The 14,934-nt window shown below is 38.4% G+C and overlaps 1 protein-coding gene across 2 annotated transcripts in view; it reads left to right on the top strand.

The window, feature by feature from the left end:
- Nucleotides 1-246: 246 nt before the first annotated feature.
- kcnj6 (potassium inwardly rectifying channel subfamily J member 6) overlaps nt 247-14,934 on the top strand; it is a 28,955-nt gene continuing 14,267 nt past the window's right edge. Inside the window, exon 1 of one of the 2 annotated variants that reach the window (XM_048237708.1) lies at nt 247-463. The gene's annotated coding sequence lies outside the window, so the exon portion shown is untranslated. Of the gene's footprint in view, nt 464-1,239; nt 1,365-14,934 lie in introns of those variants that run through there. The other variant, XM_048237709.1, reaches the window with a different exon arrangement.

The raw sequence follows: 14,934 nt of genomic DNA, 5'->3' as shown, positions 1-14,934 counted from the left end.
TCTTGCAAGGATATGCTCTACTTTTCCATATAGCCTCTGAAACACCTTGTTATAGCCTATAGCCTACACTTACATTATACGTTGGTCTTTTGCTCTATCCTTAAATTTGAATGATCCTCACCGCTTGTAATGCAGACGTTAATTTAGGACTAGGCCTGCCTACCTTTTTTTTTTTTTTTTTTTTCTTTGACTGTCTTTTTTTTACTTCTCGATCCGTTCAGATTCTCTCTCCCTCCCTCTCTCGGTCGCTCACGCACACGCTTTTCCTCACCAGTCCTCCCACCCTCTCTCTCCTCAACAAAGGAGGACATGGCAGGATGGCATTAGATGGATTTTTCCATGAAACGAAAGGGGAATTATGAAATCTCGATACTGTCGTTTTGTGCAAATTCTTCATGACCTGGAAATTCGGAACAAATTTGAATGGATGATCATGAATGAATAAACACGGTCTCATTATTAGGTATGTAAAACTCTATAGCCTAGTCGTTTTCACGTTCGTTTGGTTTCAAGACCAAGGCTCATGGTGTTTGCGTAATGGGAAGACTGATTAAGTGACAATTTGTAGCCTTAATGAAGAAGTCTTACATAATATTGCCATGGCAGACTTACAGTTTGTCTATGATAGTATATACTTAGACCCCATGTAGTCCGTTAAGTTTTGCCTATTTGAGAATTTCAAACATCCCTCTTGGTCTAAAGTGATTGAAATGAATAGGCCTAGTGTTAGACTACATTAGCCTAAGTCGTCGTTTTATTGACTATGCTACGAATGACATGTTGCCTTTCTGGTAAATAGCCTAATCAACAGCTTAGCTCCGTTGCGTTTAGATAGCCTACTTTGTGACTTGAATGGTGGGACGGCTCCCATCCATACCGGGTCTAAAGGTCTGTGTTTCTTCAGGTAACGAACACGTAATTTCTGTGATAGTGATTGTTTGGTAATTCTAATAGAACTATAGTCTACGATCCGATTCACGACGCAGCAAATAGCCCATTCCTTATGTGCAACATTGTCTCTCCTTGGATTCCTTATGCCTACTACCATATAAGTCATTCATCTAGTTTACACCCAAATACATTGACTGATAAACGCCATATGTGCCGGTTTTGTAATGCAGGGTATAGGCTAGCTTACGATGTGATATCTATTCTGCTCTGGGGAAGAGCTCCCACCATCTCCATGGCGACCGTGAGATCTTCCATCAAAAACCATGAAGTGTGAGTGTAGCTTTCTCAGTGGAAGAGAGTCGGTTCGATTTCGGGAACAGGCGCAAGAAAGAGTGACGCACACAGTGAAACCTGCTAGCATAGCCTACGATATCTGCTCTAGGACAAAAAAAGACAAAAGTTCTTATTTAAGGGTGAGTGTAGCCTACATAGCATTTAATGAAGCCTGTTGATCTAAATCACAAACTGACTTAAAACAAAATGCACGGTAACTTTGGTAGAAAGAGTGCCTACTCCAGGTCCGATTAGCCAACCAGGTGTGCATGCACGACGCGTGTATTTGTCCAGCTGGTTCCATCAGCAGGAAGTAGCCTGTAGGCTATCCTAGTTTACACAGATGTGACATTTGTGTATTTTGTTGGTATAATTGTGTCAGCTTAGGTTAGTGGACCAGGGTTATGGCAGGTGTGGGCGTGTGGCCTATTTCGGTAATTGAGACGGATTTTTCCGTCATTTATTTTCTTTCTGATAGAAAACGCTGTAGGAGCCTACTTTAGGCTACTAGCCTACTTTAGGCTGAAAGGTTAACTCAAGGCTACCTCACGTGAAGCAGGCCAAATCTACCAGGAAATCATAGGCCTATCAGGCTGTCAGCTGGTCAACCAAAAACTTAATGACTGTTCGTGCAATGGGCAGACAATTGCCTGTAGGGCTACGGAATATGTTCTCTAGCCTGGCATATTTCTCAGATAAAATGTTTATTTGCTGTTGTGTGTGATGGGTGTCACAAGCTCAAGAAATAGCCAGCTCCAAGCGATTGTTTTAAATCCTACCACAAGTTTCTACAGGCCAAGGATTGTAGCCTAGCCTATGCGTTGGCCTAAGCACGATAAAGCCAGACACTGCAAAAGGAAGCGTTTGTCAGGAGTCAGGACCATGGACAGCGATTATGGGTTCGGTTTAAGGTCGTTCGTGTAGTGCTATCGTATAACTATATTTTTGGCAAATAGATTTAATATTATTCGTAATGAGAACATATCCAACAAACATAGCAGCCTACGCCAAGCCTAAGGTCTGATTCCCTTTCGTTACACTCGTTACACTCGCACAAATGACGAAAGGTCTAATATATAGGTATTTTGTCACAGAGGAGGAAAACCACCTACTGTATGAGCACGGGCCCTGTTTTCCCACATGTAAGCCTACTAGGCTGCCATCAGATAATGTAGGATTGAGGACATGAATTTAAGATCCCACTATAAAGGTATTTATATCCGGTACACTAAGGCTATTATTTTACTGGAACTATGCAGGGCATATTTTAAGCTGTAAGAAATCTAAAAATAAATCAATAAATGGAGATTTGGTTACTATGCTGGTACTTTAGTCAGCACATTGTACATCTGCCACTGAGCACTTGATGGATTGAGCTATGTGTTGCTATGGAGATCATTACTTCCTGACTAAATACCCACGAGAAACCAGATTTTCCCCCCAGCTTCACACACACACACACACACACACACACAAACACAACCACCAATACCCCTGAACGTGTTAAGAATACTTCTACAAACAAAGTTGCAAAATAATAATAATAATAATAATAATAATAATAAGCTTTATATGTATAGCACCTTTCATACACAGAATGCAGCTCAAAGTGCTTTACATTTGAACAATTTAAGACATTAATAGAGAAGAAAATAATAATAATAATAATAATAATAATAATAATAATAATACATTTTGAAGCTATAACACAGCAAGTTGTTGCAGTAGTATATACTGTAGGCTCGGATAACAGATGCTTAGGTCCGGTTGATGTGGACACTAAGCGGTTATCCTTAGTATGTTCTTAGTATTTGTTGTGATTATATGAATTTATATACAGACGTTTAATGATAATGCTTAACCCTTAACCCCATACAAGCGCACCATATGGAAACAGTGGCAAGGAAAAGCTCCCATATTCCTGGAAGAAACCTTGAGCAAAACCCAGGGGAGCCCATCTGCTTCTGGCTGGCTGCAGCTCTAATAGCAGCAGTCAAATGTAGAATAATCTGAAAAAGTAGTCTACAAGATAAGATAAAGCATTATGATGAAATCAATTGTTCTGTGGATAGCCACAGGAAAGGTGATACATTACTTAAGCATTAGATTGACCTGAAAATGTGGTTAGGCTTCTGATTAGGTGTAAAATAAATCCTTGAAAAAGATCGAGATCCTGGCTTATATCCATATTGACTGTCCAGAGAAGGCTAGGCTATATGAAACAACTAGCCTATTGAAGGATAAAGAGAAATTTTCATTGACATGGCAGCGTGTATACTTATTACAGCTATGGTCTCTTTGTCTTAATCAGGCCAGTCTTCCTACAATTTAGTGATTGATGTCTGAATAAGGGATTTTGTGAAGGGTCATTTTTCCCAGTGTTAACATTGTTTGAAGAATTCAGTCACAATTCATTAACTTGAACTGATGTTGGAGTTTAGTGTGAAGGTTCAAATCAGTGGCCTTGCAGAGTTTTTAGCCCACCATGTTAGTGCACACAGGGAATGCACTTAATTGCTGGTTTCCTGCAGGCACACAACGTAGTCTACTCAATATTAAATGAGGCCATTGCTCAGAGGCAACCCCCCGAGTAGCCGAATGAGTAGATAAGTTATTGGAAGATTCTTATCAGTAATAGTTGCATACTCGAATATACTTCATGTGAATGAAAAGCTAACACTTTAAGCTGGAAAAAAATGGAAGCAGGGGAAGCATTTTGTATTGGTCCTCAGAATATTTTGAATAGAAACTTGTGATAGCAGGGGAGACATAAAACACTAACTCAGTATTTAAAAATGTCATTACAAAAAGTGAATATAGAAGTGTTCATGCATCATGAATAGTTAGAGGCCAGTACATACTAGGGATGTAACGGTATGAAAATTTAGCCTCACGGTTATAGTGACCAAAATTATCACGGTTTTCGGTATTATCGCGGTATTTTTAAAAGTGTGTTCAATATGTTTAGAAAGCACTAATAGGCCTACACAAGCTGAAATAAGTGTGAAAGTGTGACAGCATTTACTATACAAAATATAGGCAAAACCTTATCAAAAGTGCAACATTTAACCAGGGACGCTGGAACTAATTTTCACCTGGGCTAATAGAGGGGGTGCTGAGGGAGTTGTTACTGAGTAGATGTGATTCCTTTATTCTGGTGCAGGCCTACATCCTGACTGCACAAACAAACCAGGCTGAGCTGAGCATTCTTAATTCATAGCATAATGTTACCGTGGCTTTTTCCTTGGTCATGTTTAATTGGCTTTGTGCCACAGTTAAATCCATCAATAAGACAACAGAATCAGTAGGGTACCAGTTTTGTTTACCAGGCCTACTGTATGTCAAAAGCAGGCTCGGATGAAGCTGGGAAGGATTAAACACATGGTTTTCACACAGTGGTAATCGCCCGTGATAATCATGATATTTGAAATGAAAAAGGTAATTGTTATCGTCAACATTTTTATCGCGGTTTACCATTATACCGGTAATTGTTACATCCCTAGTACATACATTACATACATATATAGAAAATGGACTGAAACTGAGAACTTTGACAAAACTCTTGGGCTTTTCTCAATATGCGTTCTTTTCTATACTTGTGTTCTCATGAACTTGAAAATCGTTCTGAAACGTCATCAATCACCGCCGAAGTACTGTTCCAATTCACAAGTTCGCATTTATTCAAGAACGCATAACATTCCCGGAAGTGTTCTCGAATCGCTGGTTTTATCAAGGATGCATCGGGTGGTGACTTGGTGGCTTGAAGATTCCACAATGCATTACGTCAGCTCAGACTTGACACTCACATAAGAGAAATGGCAGCATTGATACATAATAGGCCTACCTATCATAATTGCTGCTTAAGATCACAATCTTAACTTTTCAAGTTCAAACTTTCAAGAACGGGAGACCGTTCTTTAGCGTACTTTGTATTGAGAAAAGCCCCTTGTTTTTTTTTTTAAAAAAAAAGGTTTCTAACACTGAAGATTCAATGTACTTTACAATCTTTATCATTTATTTTCTGGGTAACATTTTATTTTAGCAAGCACATGTTAGCCATTCACTAATATGTGTATGTATTAGTGCTCAACAAGGTCTGTATTAAGCACCATTGCATATTTCTTAGGTCTTTATTGAACAATTTATTATTCTTAATCAATAGATCCTTTATTCTTTGTAAATCCTTAAGCAACCAATTGATCTCGATCTAAGGTTACTGGTATATAGTATGGATTAAAATAGAGAGTGTATAGACTAATTCACTGTCTAAATGTGACTTACAGTGACAGAGTAATAACATATTAAGATAATGTATTAGAAGGCTATACATTTTCTATTAATACTATGTATTAATAACCTTACATTAAGACCAACTAGTTGCTTATTCAGGATTTACCAAGAATAATTCACTTATTGAGTAAGAATAAGAAATTGTTGCATAAAGACCTAATAAATATGTAATGATACTTAATACAGACCTTATTAAGCACTAATACATACACATATCGGTTATGCATTAATAACATGTGTTCGGTGTTACCATTTTCGGGTGTCTATTAATTAATTATCTAATTTGCACACACAACCTTGATTTTTTACTTTTAACTGAATCGAATCATCTTCCCCAAATTTCAGTTTTTTGAGTGCAACCAGAGCAAATAAAAGAGGCGGGGGGACATTTTTTCAGTGCAGTCAGTCATCATTCGGTGACTATATCATTTTATTACACGGCTCTTCACAAGGCAAGTAGAACGCTCCATTGACTTGAATGGGATTTCCCAAAGTTCTAGAGGTCATTATTTCTTGGGAAAGGACCTCTGAAAAAAATAATGACCGCTGTCAATGGCAACGGAGTTTGTGCTTCTAATTCAGGTATTTCATATCACTACGCAAGGACTGGAACTTCATTCAAAAGTGAAAGCAGAGGTTGATCAGCTGTGTTCTAAAGAACGTTTGATTCAAGTTCAGTGTGTGTTGTTGCGAACTATTTGTTTCAGCAAATGCCACGATGAACGGTAACAAATAGGCTAGGCTATGTAGGCATATCTTGGGGAGTTTATTATTTCGTTTTGGCAAGTAGCCGGGTAATAAGTGGGATAATGTATAGAACGCAGGTCATTAAGTCCCGACAGGGCAAACCGGACCCCGATGCGCAGCGGAGGGGTCTTGTTCCGCCCTGAAGGGACTTATTTTACTACACAGACTAGAACAGTGGGTTGGATTCACAGGCATACTGTAGTTATCAACTGGCTCAAATCATATCTACAAGAAAGGAGCTTCTTTGTTGCTATCGGCAACTGTACCTCAACACCAAGGTCCTTGACCTGTGGTGTTCCCCAGGGGTCGATCTTGTATCTGTCGAACCGTGTCCGATTGATATCAAACTTTTTTTTTTGTATGATTTATTTGTGAGATTTTGAGCATAACAGATATACAATACACCTCCTATGAAGTGAATGAAAATACACAGATTCATTCTGTGAAACAAGGTACTAACAAAGAGACAGTTTATGGTTATGGATATGGTTATGGTTATGATTATGGTGATTTCCAAAGCGACATACACATACAAAAACAATATAATACTTAAAATTGTATAGCCTAATGAAGTAAACAATGAAAATGTAGGAAAATGGCAATAATAAAAAAAAATGCCCATTCAATCAATAATATAATAACAATAACAATAGCATGGTAAGACTATATTAAGGAGAATATCAATAATAAACAACAATGTCAATCAACAACCAAATAAACAATACTACAAACCATAACGCATAAGAAGTCTTTGTTTAAAACATAGGCTAATAGTTCTCATATTTGGCATTTTAACTTTTTTGTTCAGATGGGAAGACATTGCGAGAATCCTATGCGGCAGCATTTTTCGTTTGACCCCACAACTAACAAATGAACTAGCTGATAAACAACATGGCAGATATTTTCTTTGTCTTATTTCATGTATAATACTGAAAAAAATGTAGGCATGTCAGAATTACAGTTATGCCACTTACATAATGTAGCCTATAGTGCTTTTTTAATGTTTGATGACAGGATAGAGACTTTAATTAGGACATATTAATTAACTAGGAAAGACTTTAGACAGGAAATTATGTAGACTAACAATATAATTTTAAAGTTCTAATGATCAGCCTACTTATTTGTATGTCCCGCAGCTGACATGCATGGAACGTAATTAACTGGTTCGGGAACTTTATTTTTTTGTTCTAACCGGTTCAGGAACCTCAATTTTAGGGTTGAACCAAAAACCGTTACGTTAAAATACTGTTTCTGTTCGGAACGAACCTATTGGGAAAAAATTCTGGGCCCAGTTTCCCGATAACGACGGAGACACGCTCTTAAGGGGGTTTTCTACGATTCATCTCACGATCGTTCGTTTGGTTTTTCCGACTGTTTCCCGAACATGCTTTTAGCGTGAACACGCGTGCACTGCTCTTAAAGGAGAATTCCGGTGTGATATTGACCTAAAGTGTATTGAAACATGATACCGAGTGTGAACGTATGTCTCATAGCCCATCTCGGCTTGTCCCCTGCACTCCAAAATCTGGCGCTAGTTAGCCGATGCTACCAACAGCTTTTTCAATAGTGGTGCTTTGGCATCGGGCTAGCCATGCAAATAAATCACTGTTTTACACCCATTTACGAGGCTCAATGTATCTCCACACTTCATTGGTAGACTTCCGAGGGCCCTGACATTTAAAACGAGTGGAAATGCATGGATTCCAGTTTCTTCCAGTAGCAACTGGAATCCATGCATTTCCACTGAATTATTTTTGGAATCTGATCCCTTATCATACCTGTTCATTCTTACTCGTTGCTCGACTTATCGTGACTAAATTCAAGATGGCTGCAAACGCTAAACTTCGTGAAGATACTGTCTGTATAAATCGTCTTGTAAGTAAACTACCAGTGCTTTTTCAAAGTTCTCAATGTCTCGTTTTAAAATGTCAGGGCCCTCGAAGTCTACCAATGAAGTGTGGAGATACATTGAGCCTCGTAAATGGGTGTAAAACAGTGATTTATTTGCATGGCTAGCCCGATGCCGAAGCACCACTATTGAAAAAGCTGTTGGTAGCATCGGCTAACTAGCGCCAGATTTTGGAGTGCAGGGGACAAGCCGAGATGGGCTATGAGACATACGTTCACACTCGGTATCATGTTTCAATACACTTTAGGTCAATATCACACCGGAATTCTCCTTTAAGATGCTCTTAAGGGGAGCTGTCCAAGTTAATAGTTCTCAAATATCCTCTAATTTGATGGTGATGTCAGGTGACTGCACGTCACAGCCAGGCCTACTATTCAAACCTCGGATCTACACATTAATTCACATCAATACGAAAATAGAAACACTTTGACATCTGCATGTAAGCATCCCAAGTAGGCTAGGTTATATACCACACACAAACATAAATAATTGTAATTATTTAAGATTTAAGACCTCATAGGCCTAATAAAATATAGCCTTCACTTAGCAAAGATAATGCCAATTCTGGCAACGTCTCGTTTCATAACTTGATTGCATTTTTGTCCGCTTTTCATCACATTATTATGACCATTAAATGTAAGCTATTTTGCACGCTAAAATCTGATTCATCACAGGTAAACACAATAAAGAATGGGAACATAAGTTGGATTATGTATTCTAAGTTGTAATTCCTCTGTATGTCCTGTTGGTGACCTCAGTGAGAAGTACTGTTAAGACGCTCTTAGCGGTGCCCGAGAACTCTGGAGCACTTTCGTAGATCTACGGAGTGTTTTCCGCGACGTTCTTAAGCTACGATGGTTTCGGGAAACAGTTGGCAAATCTTAAGACGTTCGTAAGAGGGACTTTACGACGCTCTTAGGCTTGAGATGCTTTCGGGAAATTGGACCCTGGTTCAAAGCCCTGTGCCGAAGATATTGTTAAATATCTCGGTAATAGAAGCACAGATTGGCATTCGCTGCTCTACTAGCCACTGCCCCTCTCACACAGCACAGCGCAGGACCAGAGACAGAGAGTTTTGGCAACACTAAATCACGGGTCAAGATGCAAGATGTTTGGATGATTATCATGTCTGACATCAACAATAAAGACTCCTTGTTTGCTGTTTGCTTGCATATAATGATTCCGCGGATTTTGCAACAATACGCCAACAAGCGCGGCTATGCAGTGGCTATTCACAATGACGTAAAAATGATGTACAAAAAACTGACACTTCGAATAGCCCTGGGCCCAGTTTCCCGAAAGCATCTTAAGCCTAAGAGCGTCGTAAAATCCCTCTTACGAACGTCTTAAGATTTGCCGACTGTTTCCCGAAACCATCGTAGCTTAAGAACGTTGTGAAAACACTCGTAGATCTACGAGTGCTCCAGAGTTCTCGTTACTGGCTAAGAGCGTCTTAACAGTACTTCTCACTGAGGTCACCAACAGGACATACAGAGGAATTACAACTCAAGGTCCCAAATTGAAACGAACGATAGGCTAATAATTTAAGGACTTTTCAGAATGCCACACAGCTAGACAACAAGGGGCAGATAGCGACCTGTCACTTATGCTACCAAAGACTGTTTTTGAATCACATTGTTGCAAATCTCTCTACAAAATGGTTTGGCTTCTACTGTATATCATTAAATTATTGAATAGGCTAAACATATAGCCTTTCATCAAAGCTATAGGCTATAGGCTACCACAGTTTGATCATTGCAAATTTCATATGATGATGCATCATTCCACAAAATGGTTTGTCTTCTCTATCAGGAAGTTATTCAGTAAGTTTAACAATAAACATATAGCCTTAACTCAGAACAGCTGTTAGGCTTATGTCATTTTGATCTGTAAAAATGCCACATGCAGCCATGCCTAAATTCTGCTTAACTGCACGTTAATTATAGACTAATATATTATAATATAATATTCAGTATTCATTATTGAATGCTTAGCTGGAATGATGTTTTTCCCTATCAGGCATACATGTACCTGTGGGTATGTAATTGGGCTTGGGGTTTTCTACAGGACATGTTTGAACGGGCACTGCACTAGTAATAATAATAATAATAATAATAATAATAATAATAATATATTAGCAGTACATGGGGAGTGGATAACGGATGGGCATCTGAAGAGTGTTAGGTGTAGGACTAAGGGTAAGGAATTAGATTGGATAGATAAGGAGGGATTGTGGAGAGATTTGTGTACTAGTAGAATGATTACATTGAATATAGTATTGAACTGGGAGCCAGTGTAGATGCTAAAGCATGGGGATGATGTAATCCCATGGCCTAGTGCATCTGAGCACCCTATAGCAGCAGATTTTTTACATACTGTAATCTGTTTATTCTTTGCTGAGATTCCAGAGACTAGGATGTTACAGTAGTATAACCTGGAGGTGATAAATGCATGAAGAAGTGTCTCAGCAGCATGGCTGGACTTAATCAGCCCTGGCATTTTTGGCCCAGGTGGCCCTCTATTATTGGTTGGACACTGAAATATGCTCACCTCCCAAAGCCTACTATTACCCAAAGCTGCATTAAAGCATCAAATAATTTGAAACTTTTTTTCCCCTGCAGGCATACATTATAGTACAATAATGTAGTTATGGCCTAAATGCTAAATAGCCTAAGATGACAAAGCAACTTTGGTTTATAATGATACTAACAAACAATATTAGCTATATTAGTTAATGTTATAACAGCCAGCCAAAGTTAACTTATGACCTCATTGCTAGTTACAAGAACACTATTTGACTGACACCAAGTGCCTGCCAGCTGCAGGTTGAAATTAATTGAATTAACTAGATGTACTGCATAGCGGTACATATTTATGACCGCCACATGGTGCTGCCTTGTACTATGCGAAGAAAATAAATTGCGTATCTCAACTTCTCCCCATCCACTTAAACTAAAACTCCTTGTAAATCACAACTCTTACATGCTCTACCCTTGTTTGCAAAAAATCTTCAAATTTTGTACAAAAATATGTGTTTTCTAAAGCCACACTCATTTTCATATTCTCTACAAGGTCACAAGTAACAAAAGGATTCTTTGGTGACCCCTTAATGTACGTCTGTAATTGTATTGCACAAGTATACAGTACTAGCCTGGCCCCGCCCATCCTAGATCTCCTTTCAGCTGATGAATGAGAGATTAATTTAATATAGAGAGGAAGAGAGAGAGAGAGAGATTATGGGATATTATGAGATATTATAGGGTCGAGGAGGCAGGTGATAGGCCTAGCAAGTTTAAAGACATACTGTTAATCAACTGGGGAAAAGGCAGAAAAGGATCTAGCAGGAGCACAGAAGGGAGAACGCGCATTATAAAAGGTAGTCAGGGTAGACAGGAGCTGGTGGTAGATAGTGCTTTTTTGTTGTGAAAAAATTCAAGACAAAATAAAATATAATATAGATGAGTTGTTTGCAATATTGAACCAACTTGTATGTAAATCCAAACAGTTTTGCAACACTGCCTATGTAAGCTATGCCAGTTTAAATCATATGAATCCTCTGACACAATAAGCAAGGTGCAAAGACAGTAAGCAAGGTGGTTCAGTGAGTAGGCCTATTGTGTAATATACTGTTGAAGTAGGTTTACTCTTTTTTTTAAGCTAGGTGGTCCGTGTTTTTTTTTAAGTGGTCCTTGGTCTGAAAAAGTTTGAGAAACACTGGACTATGCTGTTAGTGGTCCTGTATGTAATGGCGCTAGAGGCGGCTCTGGGGCTCACAGCCTTATGATTGCAGACAGAAAGATCCTGTGCACATGTTAGACGTGGTGGTGCCAGAGGAGCAGACAGGGTCTAATATGTGGCCTTTAGAGTGTGTGGGAAAGTTAACATGCAGAGTGACATCAAAGCAGTTAAACAGGTTCAGAATTTTCAGCAAAGTAAAAAGAAATTGTAATCAACATGTATACTGAAATACCAGAATGGATGGGTATACACAGGAGTAATAAGTCAGAGTGTTGTTCCATTGATGTATTGTAGTCCTTCAAAGGTTTACTGAACCTTTACATTTTTGATAATGACATTCATGAAAAATAAGTTGGAAATACTTTTGAAAATAACTCTTAACTTGATCATAATAAAGGGTATTATATAAGTGTTCCCTAAGACACATTTTATTCCTTCATTTTGATTCTTTCCTCTAAAAAACTAATGTAGTAATAGCTCTATAGTAATATGTAATTTGTGGTATTTATTTGCTGAAAAATGTAATGGCATGATGATAAAACGGCTAAACTATGGATCACTAAATAAACTAAATAAAATGAAATCAGTCTCTTCCTCAGTCATATAAGTTTATTTCAGGATTACCATTGTGGGGAAGCAAAATTGTCATGTATCATGTTTAAAGCAATAGCAATAGCACTCTCCTTACAGTTGAGATGATCTCTAATAAGACTAGTGAATCATATATTTGCTCACTCATATGCTAGCCAGCTGCTTTCTTTCTGTTCATCATTGTGTTTGTGTGTTTAAGCTTCTGAGTTATACCTGCTGTCTGAAAGCTGTATCCACACTGCCATCTTTTAGCATACCAAGTTATTGCGAGACATCTGCTACTCAAAACCGAAAACAATAAATGTGCTCCACTGCACACAACAGCTATGTAAATGTGTCCATTTAGACTAGCCAAAGCATTGGGCTGTGTCTTTTGAAAGCCGTCATGAATATTAGCAGGCTTTATTTTTCATTTATGTGTCTATTTGTAACACAGCTATGTAGCATCATGAGAGCTTGGTTTGAATTTAAATGCCTGAATAATTATGAAACTGATTTTTAGAATCCCAGCTCTTCACAGAGGATAGAGGGGAGCCTGTACACCCTATGTTATACTGCAGGTGCAGTTTAAGTACAACTTAAGTGCAGGAAATAGAAAAGCGCAACACTGCTTACTCAATGGATGAACCAATTTATCGATGAGCTGACGTCTCAGTCAGTCAGACCTTCATAGATGAAGACAAATGTCCAAGTCTTCAGGAAGTCATATTTATTGCAAAAGAAAAAAAAATGTACCTTCTTGTACCTACCTCAGTTACACATGGCTTATTCCATTCAGCACCACTCATTTGCATAAAGGCATTTGTCTTTAGTTGTTTGTTTTGTCTTCAAACAATCATTGCAGAATTGTGTGCTATTTCTTTCTGAAGACGAGATATAGAGGCACCTTTCCTCCAAGACAAAAAGGTTACCTAGAGCTCTCTTAGAGGTAAGGACAAAGTACAAAGGACCAATATAGGGCACAATTCATTGAAGTGCTGTTTGTGGGATTGTACATCTGTCTCTATTTACACATTCCCCACTCTGCAAATTAACAGCATTGTCTGGAGATGAAAATGTCATTTGCTTTGCGTTTTATCCCACACACAGTATTCCCCAGTGTGCACACACTGTCAGCGGATATCACAAATCCCAGCCCTAATCAAATCTCTTCAGGGCTCACAGAGTAATGATATGAGAAACCATGTGTCAAGTCTCTCTGCTTGATTTGACACATCAGTTTATTTGAAGCTAGCAATGTCCACATGGCACTCAACATTTGCTCACACAAATACTGTGATTTTGCAGCTTGTAGGCTACCTGTATTACTATGGTGGGATGTATTTAGCACTCCACAGACACTTAAGCTGAGACCAATCTGATGATGCATGGGTTTGGCTTGAGGGATATATAATTAAAGCTAAAAGTTAAAGTTGACCTGGTATTTAGCAGACGCTTTTATCCAAAGTGACATGGAATTGCATGTAGGTTTGGGAATTGAACTCCGGTGTCTGATTGTCAGGCGGTGAAATGCGAGACCGAAAAACAGAGGGCTGTTCTTGAAGAGGATGACAGAGATTTATCATAGACAGCTACCTTTAACCTTGAAATTTAAAGATACAACAAATTCATCTTAATGTATGTTACCATAAAAACAGAAAATGGTCAAGGATTTAGTGAAATGGAATGTATTGAGAGTTTGTGTGAGCCCCTTTTTACTGTTAAGTGGAGAAACACAGTGCTCTTCGCATTGTGGAGACAGTGATAATAACAGATATTTCCTGATTCAAGGAAAAAAACAGCAGGATGTTAAGAAATTGTGGCCATTTGCTACATATTCTGTACTTTAAAACCACACATTGGCTGTGTGTGCTTCTAGTTATCAGGGAGTGTAAACAGAGAGTGGATGTAATTCAGAGATACTATGTGCTGTGTGGGCTGGGACAGCTGCTGATATGACAACACAGCTAACGTGTACTGTGCTTTGTTGGTGTGGCACAAAAGACATATCATACTGTCTTGTAACAGGAAGTCTCCACTGCTAATATGATCACCACATGAAATTATGTGACCTTTGTTCGAACAATCCATGTCAGGGAATGCCACTGTTGGTTATTTTCCATTCCAGCCAGACTTGAAAACTAGTAAATCTCTTTAGGGAAAAATGTCAACAGGCATTCTATACATAGCTATAAACCTACTTTTGTCAAAGATTATACCGTTTGTGGCCATATGTTCTTTTATTTGGACAGGAAGTTACCACAGAAACCATCTGCTATTGTGAGGGTCATGAAAATGTTTTGCACAGAGAAAACATCAGGTCTTCACAGGACAAATGAATGTGTAAAATGGCATAAGATGTTAAACTGAATTCTACTGTATGTAGAAAATACTTACTAACAATTAGTGTGTTAAACAAGCTATCTTTAGTAGCATTACAATTCCAATGTTTTAAC

The sequence above is a fragment of the Alosa alosa genome, chromosome 2, assembly GCF_017589495.1.
Source record: "Alosa alosa isolate M-15738 ecotype Scorff River chromosome 2, AALO_Geno_1.1, whole genome shotgun sequence".
Lineage (NCBI taxonomy): Eukaryota > Metazoa > Chordata > Actinopteri > Clupeiformes > Clupeidae > Alosa > Alosa alosa.
This window is presented reverse-complemented; position numbering and strand designations above follow the sequence as displayed.